This window comes from Rhipicephalus microplus, chromosome X (genome assembly GCF_043290135.1).
Source record: "Rhipicephalus microplus isolate Deutch F79 chromosome X, USDA_Rmic, whole genome shotgun sequence".
Lineage (NCBI taxonomy): Eukaryota > Metazoa > Arthropoda > Arachnida > Ixodida > Ixodidae > Rhipicephalus > Rhipicephalus microplus.
Window position 1 is genome coordinate 134,890,465 of NC_134710.1, and position 8,578 is coordinate 134,899,042.

Sequence of the window (8,578 nt, forward strand, 5' to 3'; positions counted from 1 at the left end):
CTAGTGGTTCTTGTGCATACAGAGTGTTCCGAGATTCAATTTTTTTAGTCAAATGTGCGTCGTCGCTGTCACTTTATCTGTGTGAGCACTGAACACTGGAGACATGAAGGTAGCTCATTATTGTCTATGTTATAAGCAAGAGTATTGGTTTTGCAGTGTTGTAGCATTTACTCTTGGGTGACTTACCAGCAGTCATTGGTGGCACAAAAAACACCAGCATCTATGTTGGCCAGACTGTTACATTTTCGTTGCTGAGAGCTCTAGTCCTTTCATTTGCTTTTGTAAAAGTAGGATTGGATCAAATTTTAACCGCTAAAGGCAAGTAAATCTTAATAAACAATGCCATTTGCATGAAAACATTTTATGCCACAATCATGATATCTAAGTTGGAGCATTACTCTTTGGTCTCATTTTGCAGTGTCCGATTTTGCTTAAGCAATCTTATATAAAACTGTTGGTGTGAGCTCTATGCATACTATATATATATATATATATATATATATATATATATATATATATATATATATATATATATATATATATATATATATATATATATATATATATATATATATCTTTTGAACAGTGTACCAAGGTGATCCAGTTTGTGTTGGTGGCCATAAGTTTATTGTTTCCCTTCATCTTAGCTCTGCAAGATATCTTGATAGATTACATATGGGATAAGAGCATAGAGATGTACCCAGAGAAAGGTGCAACATGCATGAAAATGCATCGTTCGTTACTGCGGGACACACCATTGTAGTGGATTGGTATATACCTAACAATGAGAAAATAGGGTAGGTTTAACATAAGAAATGGAAGCCAAAGAAGCCATTGAAAGTCATTGTGAGGTGACAATATGCCTGTAGGTTTTATTTAGTGCTTTACTGCTTAATTAGAACAGTAGTGTGCTGACTTGCACTTATTTTGTGTTGGTGTAATTGCATACTGAAATCAGTGCAAAGAAAAAGAAAGCAAAAAAAGAAGAGGACACTTCACTGTTGGTCAAAATTTCATGCTCAGTGGGTCATAGCGGCTGTGGCATTTAGCTGCTATGACCCACTTCATGACAGGTTGAATATGTGGCCAGAGCGTTTGCATTTCAGTGGGGCAAGATTCAAAAATATTCGTGTTTTTAAATTTAGGTACTCACATGAGCGCCGCAGCACGCTGATGCTGGCAGCAGCAGCCACCCACGACTTGGGTGCGGAGCGCCAAGAGAAAGAATGTCTGCCTTGAACAACAGCACGACACCAACTTCTTTATTTACAACTATGTACACATACGCTTCATACGCACCCTAGTGGGGCATGTCACATACATCACTGCCGTGCGAGGTGCCACACGGAAACCGGCAACGAAACTGACAAGAACAGTACTACACAACATCTCCTTACCGCCCTCGAAAAAAAAACACTCATAAAAAAATAAAATTGGACAGTATGCTCAGCTCAGCGCATAGAAGAACAAGCACTTAGTACAAGATCACTTAGTACACTTTATACAAGAACAATAACTTCCAAATCAGTCTAGAACATAGTCCACGAAGTGGCTAGGTTTAGTCCAAGGAGGTTTAAAAAAATTGCTGGAGTGGGAGCTCCTGCAATGCTTTGCCAGCAGTAGTGAAGCCAGCTTTTGCCCTCGAAAGATCTCAGAAATATGCTATTTTCTGGTGGTGCCCACTTAGACATCAAGTGGGTTAGATTTTTTTAGTCTAAAGGCTACGTTAAATATATATTAAAAGATAGTTGTTTCCAAAGAAATAATCCGCAGAGACTAGTGTGGGTGACTTAATGTCCTATAAAATTTGTTTGAATTCGAGGCTTACTAAATAAAACTAGTAACACCAAGACGCACTTTGAGCACTATCTGAGCCGAAAAGGTTGCCATGTTAAACTCATTAAGCATGCGAGGCGAACGCTCCTTCTCAGTTGCCGAACGCCAACAGTTCATCATGCCCCTAGCAAGATTGCTGCCGCAGCCGCCATCTTACGGTTGGCATAGCTGTACTCGTGGGCAAAACTTTCCACTCTAGAAATTTTTTTAAAGCTCCTTGGTTTAGTCCGCTTCCTTCGAGATTGGCGATTTTAAGACCGCTTGACGATTGCACGGCCTCTTGTGATTAAACTTCAAGAGGTGGAGAAGGCACTGGGTTGGACTCTGCTCTTGCGGTCGCGGCCTCATTACATGAAGTAGGAGCTTCAGCTGCAGCAAGACTTTCCAGAGCAATTTCCGGTTCGACAGACTCTGACGTTAGTGAAGGCTCAATGTGAACCGTTTCACTTACCAGCTACACCTACTGGAAGGTCCTTCCCCCTTGAGAACAAAATGTCTAACTTGGAGGCCACATGCAATAATCTGCCAAGTACTGGGAAGGGGTGGAAGGGTGATGAGCAGAAGTTTGAAGCATTGAAGCTTAAGAAATGATGATACAAAAGGAGTTCCATATGTTGCCATCACTCAACCAAAAGGAAGTTGGGCTAACCTGTTTCAAAACTTTGTACTGATCTCGATACTTGGGACGTTTTCCTGCGACACGAACACCAACTCTGTTGCGGACTGGAACTTTGGAAGGTTTGGCTCCTCGATGATTGTCCACATATTGCTCCATTGCTTTAGGATGGGAAAAAACTTTGGTACGACGTTGCTGACTTGGAGAAACTGAAGTGTTGCGATGTAAGGAAACTATGTCGAGAGCAATTCGAGGTTGCCTACCATGAAGAAGTTGAGCAGGAGACACTCCTGTAGTGCCCTGCGGTGAAAACCTGTACGAATCCAAGCATTGAGTCAAGACATGCTTGAGGGGACGCTGTTAAAGTTGTGCAATCTGAATGTTGTTCTTCAGAACATGATTGAATTGCTTGATTTGTCCATTCGATTGCGGGTAGAAAACAGATAAATTCAAGTGCTGAATGTGATGTTGTGAAAGAAAAGTCTCGAAAAGAAGCGACTGAAACTGTGGATCATTATTCTTGACTATTGCATCTGGAAAACCTTTTTTGTTGAAAATGGAAGAAACTCAACGATAACTTCAGAAGTTACATTATGCATGTAACAAATGTCAGGCCACTTGGAGTGATAGTCAATGAGGGAAATAACAAACCGCGCATTTTGTGGAACATCGTGCAAAGGACCAATGATGTCCATACCAAGCTTTTGCCAAGGTTGATTAGGCCAGGGAGCAGGCTGCAAGGGAGCAAATGAAGGTTTGGCAGACTTGTCTGCCACCTGACATATGTGGCAGTTGTACACAGCATGTTCAACCTGTTTGTCTAAGGCGGCCTACCAGTACCTGTCACGAAGGTTCTGTTTATAGTGCGAACAACGCCAGGATGCAACTCGTGGGCAAGTTGAATCAGCTTGTGTCGGAAAGAAGCCTAGGAATCACCTGTTCATCATGGAAAAGCAAGTCCTCGACACAAGACTGTTCCTTTCTGACACTGAAATGAGTTAAAAACTCAGCTGAAAGGGCACTTTTGGAAGGCCAGCCTTCATGTACATATGTAAGAACTTGAGACAATGTTAGATCAGCAGCAGTGGCAGTCTGAAGCTCAGCTTTGGTAATTCAAGAAGCAACCAAGGAAATGATTTTTTCATCACGCTCTTCAGTAAGCAATAGCTGAAGAGGGAGATGCGACAAGGCGTCTGCAATGACATTATTGGCACCCTTACAATACCGCACATTGAAGTTGTAGTACATGAGTTTGGAACACCACCTAGAAATGCGAAGGGGGCAGCAACCTTCGGGTCCTGCAGAAAAAAGTGCGACAAGAGCTTGATGATCTGTGCGCATAGGGAAATGGTGACCCCAAAAATAAACATGCCATTTCTCACAAGCAAAAAGATATGCGAGAGCTTCACGCTCTCCAGTGGAATACCTGCGCTCGGCAGGGGACAATGTGCGAGAAGAATCCCAATGGTGATCAGCTGATTACCTAACTTTTGTTGAAATACTGCTCCTAGTCCAACATCGGATGCATTTGTTGTGATGGCGATAGACAGCTTCTCATCAAAGATACTGACAACTGGCTTTGAGACCAGGATTCACTAAATTCTAATGAAGCTCTGTTCAGCTTCAACTGACCCTGTAAAAGGCTGTCCCTCCCGAAGTAGGATGCACAGTGGTTCAACCACATCTGCATATTGTGACACAAACTTTGCATGGTAACTAACACGACGAAGAAATGATTGCAGTGATTTGGCATCAGTAGGACGGGGTGCATTCACAATGGCCTGAACTTTTGACTCAACAGGTGTTAAGCTGCAAGACCTGATCTTGTGGCCCAACGGTTGCAATTCTCTCACAGCAAAAATACATTTGTTATTGGGTTCCATACCGCATTTGCTGATGTGGTAAAGAACTGCATGGAAGTTTGCATCGTGTTCTTCGCAATTTCGACCCCCATACCAATATGTTGTCCAAGTAGCACAGTGCACCAATCCAATGGGCTTTGCCCGCGTGGGTCACCATTGCTGTGTCGGGGTTGAGCTAGCCGTGAGGCCGACGAAGAAGAAGAACGAAGCGCCGCAGCATACTGACGCTGCTGACGGCCACGCACCCTAGTGGTGCATGTCACGTACATCGCTGCTGTGCGAGGTGCCACATGGCAACTGGAACGGAAAATGAAACTGGCAAGAACAGCACAACACAACAGCAATTATGTAAGGGGCATGGTATACACAGCGTGTTATTATTGCCATGTTATTTCAACATGAATTCCCACTTGATATGGTGTGCCTAAAGCTTCAGGGAACAGTGAGTGGGGTGGTACTGTATGAAGGGCCATTCCAGTCTTCTTCTACTGCTCTATGAAAAAATCAAGCAGGAAATATTTTAGCACAGGTATGTATGTGAGTGTGTTGTCATTATGATGAGATATGTGAGCTGCAGGGGTATTGTAAGTTGTGCTCTTGAGAGGAGAGTGGGAGAGCAGAGTTTCAATGCATAAGGGAGTAGGAAACGATAAGTTACGTTCGGCTTTCAGGGACAAAAAACTGATGTCATGCAAATACAAAGCATGAATGAATCTGGTGCCACAATTTTGAGCACATTTAATAGCGCATATGGAACCCTCTTTCTGGTGGGTTCCAGCTTTGAGTAATGCTTTTCAAGTATTTATTTTATTTATTTATTCAGATACCTACAGCACCCAACTTGGCATTATTGTAGGGGGGAAACAAACAGGAAAAGATACAGGTAGTATATACAACGTGAAAAGCAACAAACATTATGTAGGATTAAAGATAACATTAACACTCTACACATAAATAACATTATAAAAAAACTAAACATCACGTTACGAAAAGGTTGATACAGGTTGCGCAATATGAAAAAGCAACAAAACATAATATTAAAGTAAAAACTTTTAAACATAAATTAACTTTATAGATACATAACCTCATAAGAAAGACAGTAGAAAACACAACTAGGCAGAAGCTGTAAATGGTGAGCTAAAGTTCAAAATATCCCACATATGTCATGTAAAACCTAGTTAAACAAACATTCTGCGAGGGCTTCATCAAAGGAAGTCTGCAATGACAGTGCAACTTCATTCGGGAGACTATTCCTGTCATGGTCTGTCCTTGGAAAAAAAGAATGTTTATATAGGTTGATCCGACACCTATATTCCCTAATCTTCAGGGAATGGTCTACGAGGGCAGATCTATAGGTAGGATCAAGTATGTAAAATTCTTTCCTTAAGCCTGTTGCACTTATCAAAACTTTGTGGAACAGTTTCAGGCGTATGTACTTCCGCCTGTCCTGCAAAGACGGCCATCCAAGATTATCCCGTATATCGGAAGAGCTTTTTCTGAAATCATAGTTTCATGATACAAATCATGTTGTACGCTTTTGTATGCGCTCTAATTCGTCAATACATGTCTTTGTACCGGGGTCTCAAGCGGAACATCCATATTCTAATATAGTGTGAACATTTGAAAAGTAAAGAATTTTTTTTAACTTATGGGGAGCTTGCTTGAAGTTACGCCTTAGGAAGTTGAGGACCCGACTAGCCTTCGCTGCTACGTAATCAATATGGTCATTCCAGGAATTCGAAATGTGATCGGGTCCGGGGGCTGTCTTCACATTCACTTTTCGTAGTAGCGTTATTATTCCCTGCTCGCAAAAGGATATATCACCGATTTGTGGTAAGTTCAAAACAGTTTTCAGCTCACTGGCCTGGGGGATCGACCGTACGAATACAGATTCGAAGTAGTTATTGAACTGTTCAGCCTTTCCTTTGAGGTCATCGGCATAATTATTGCCATCTATATTATTTGGAATGGGATCCTTCGTCGTTCGCTTGGTTCCGACGTACTTCCAGACTTCTGTTGGGTTAGCTTTTAATTTTTCGCCCATTGCATCTAGATACGCGCTCTCTGCCTCGGGTATTTCTTTTGCTATATTTTTGGCAGGTTGAGAGCAGGGTCACTCAACCTGCCACTGGAATGCGCCGCGCTCCCGGAGAGCAGGTAAGAAGGTGACGAGTAGAGAGACCATGTGACTGAAACATTCCAAGCCCCGGCATATTCTTTGTGGGGCAGCAGCAAAATATGCGCGAAATCGATCAGCCACATATTCTTCATTATCCTAATATCTAGTATGCTTGTGCAATGACTCATTTGGCAAACGTCCAGCTCTCATCGTAGCCATCCGTACAAAACAGCGGGGTCAAACTACACATGGTTGCTACCATTGCTGCCGCGCTCGCCGGCTGAAGAAAAATTTGGAAGCGGCGACGTTCAAGGACCACGTGACTCATCGTACTGTGCCTAGTTCGCTTTTCAAGTGAGAGCACTGCAAACTGCTCCTGGCTGCTCTCGGCGCAGCAAGAGCACTCTTGTTTTACCAATGGATGACAGTGCTCCTGCACCTGTTTGACCACTGCAACATGCCGGCTCTGAAGAGAGCACTATAAAAGTGCTTTTGAGTGCTCCTGCTCTCTCAATGGAATTCGCCATTAGAGTGTTTGAAAACAAGAAAAACTTCAAGAAGGCTTGCAGGCAATAGAAAGAATTGCACCGCTCTCTTCCTTTAGCTCACATTTCGCCGCTGCAACAAGTCACATGCAGTTTGAGGCTATTTACTAAATTCTCGCGTGATCCCTTTCATAAATATGATAGCTGTACATTTTACTTTGAATACTGGTTAAAGACAAGCAGCTCTTAACTGTTCCGTTCCCACGCCTATACAAATCGATCACCGGTGATCGACGCTTTTCTGTCATCGATTTAGGCATGTTAAATTTCTTTTTTGTGCACCCAGCACTTTCTAGTAGTTAGTTCAGCCACTCAACTTTCAGAATTTTTTTTTAATTTGCCGACTTGGGCAACAGTGATTTTTTCACAGATTTTTGAGCGAACCAATGTCTGTGTGGAATTGGAAAAATGCACTAGGTTGGCACACTTGACAGCAGTGCGTGCCCCACGTGATTATGCTACGGTAACATCGAAGTTCTGTAATGAAAAACTTTGCAAGCCAAATAACGAATTCATCGGTTAGCTTTGCAATTTGAGTGAGTTGAGCAGTAATAATTGTCAGAAATTTATGCCAACTAATCAATAGAAATCGGTTGCTAGAAGTCAGGGAAAATCAATTCTACAAAAGAAATATTTCCCAAGGTCCGCCACCTGTGTAAAGTGTGCAAGTGGCTCTCACAGCCAGTTTCCAGCCACTTTAGTTCTGCTTGTATCGTTATATCAGATAGAGGGTCACATCTAGTGTCACTGGTCGCTCCTATCACACGGTCGTTACGCGCGCATGGCTGCGCATCAGCACTGCAAAACACATGCGCTGCTTGATACTGTCTTGCGACCCCACCTGAATTGAGTGAGAATGAGCTGAGATTTCGTGGATGACAGCACCTCAGCTTCAAGTTTTATGGCGATGATGTTTTGCATCAGCCTGAGAGATCCGTAGCCATTCATGGGTTTGTTTTGTTTACATGCTCAAGCTATCTCCTCCACTGCAAGTGCGTATAGCTTCTGACTTTTGTGCATAATCTTATAGTTAATCAGGTTACGTGCGTGGTCCACATTTCGCTAGGGCACGGTGTGGTGGCGCTGGCTGCAGAGCTTCTCCTAACGGCAAGAAAGACCACGGAGCACATGTTGGCCCTGACTTCGCAAGAGTGCGAAACATTTTAGAACTGCGTGCGATATTGTCCTTTTTTTTTTATTACGATATGCACAAAGATGCAAAGAAATATGCTTGGATGCATATATTGGAACGCCAACCTATGCAGAGTGAGGTGTCTCATGGAAAGAGGTGACGCTAGATGAAGTAGCGAAGTTCATTGGACATCGCATTTATAGAGAGATTATTTGCATCACTGGTATTCATCTATATTGGAATACCTGACGACTCTTATCGCAAGGCAATAAAATTAACTGAGAAGAGCGTACGAGTAAACTTGTGTCATGAAAACTATGCAATGCTTCACTGCATGGCATGAGCAATGTAGCAGCACCTCGTTCTGATTTTCTTTGTCTATGTGAAAAGAAACATTTTGTACAACATTAATTAAGTTTATACTGTTCCTGGGTCATTTATGTATAAAATGTATATTCCGATTTTTTT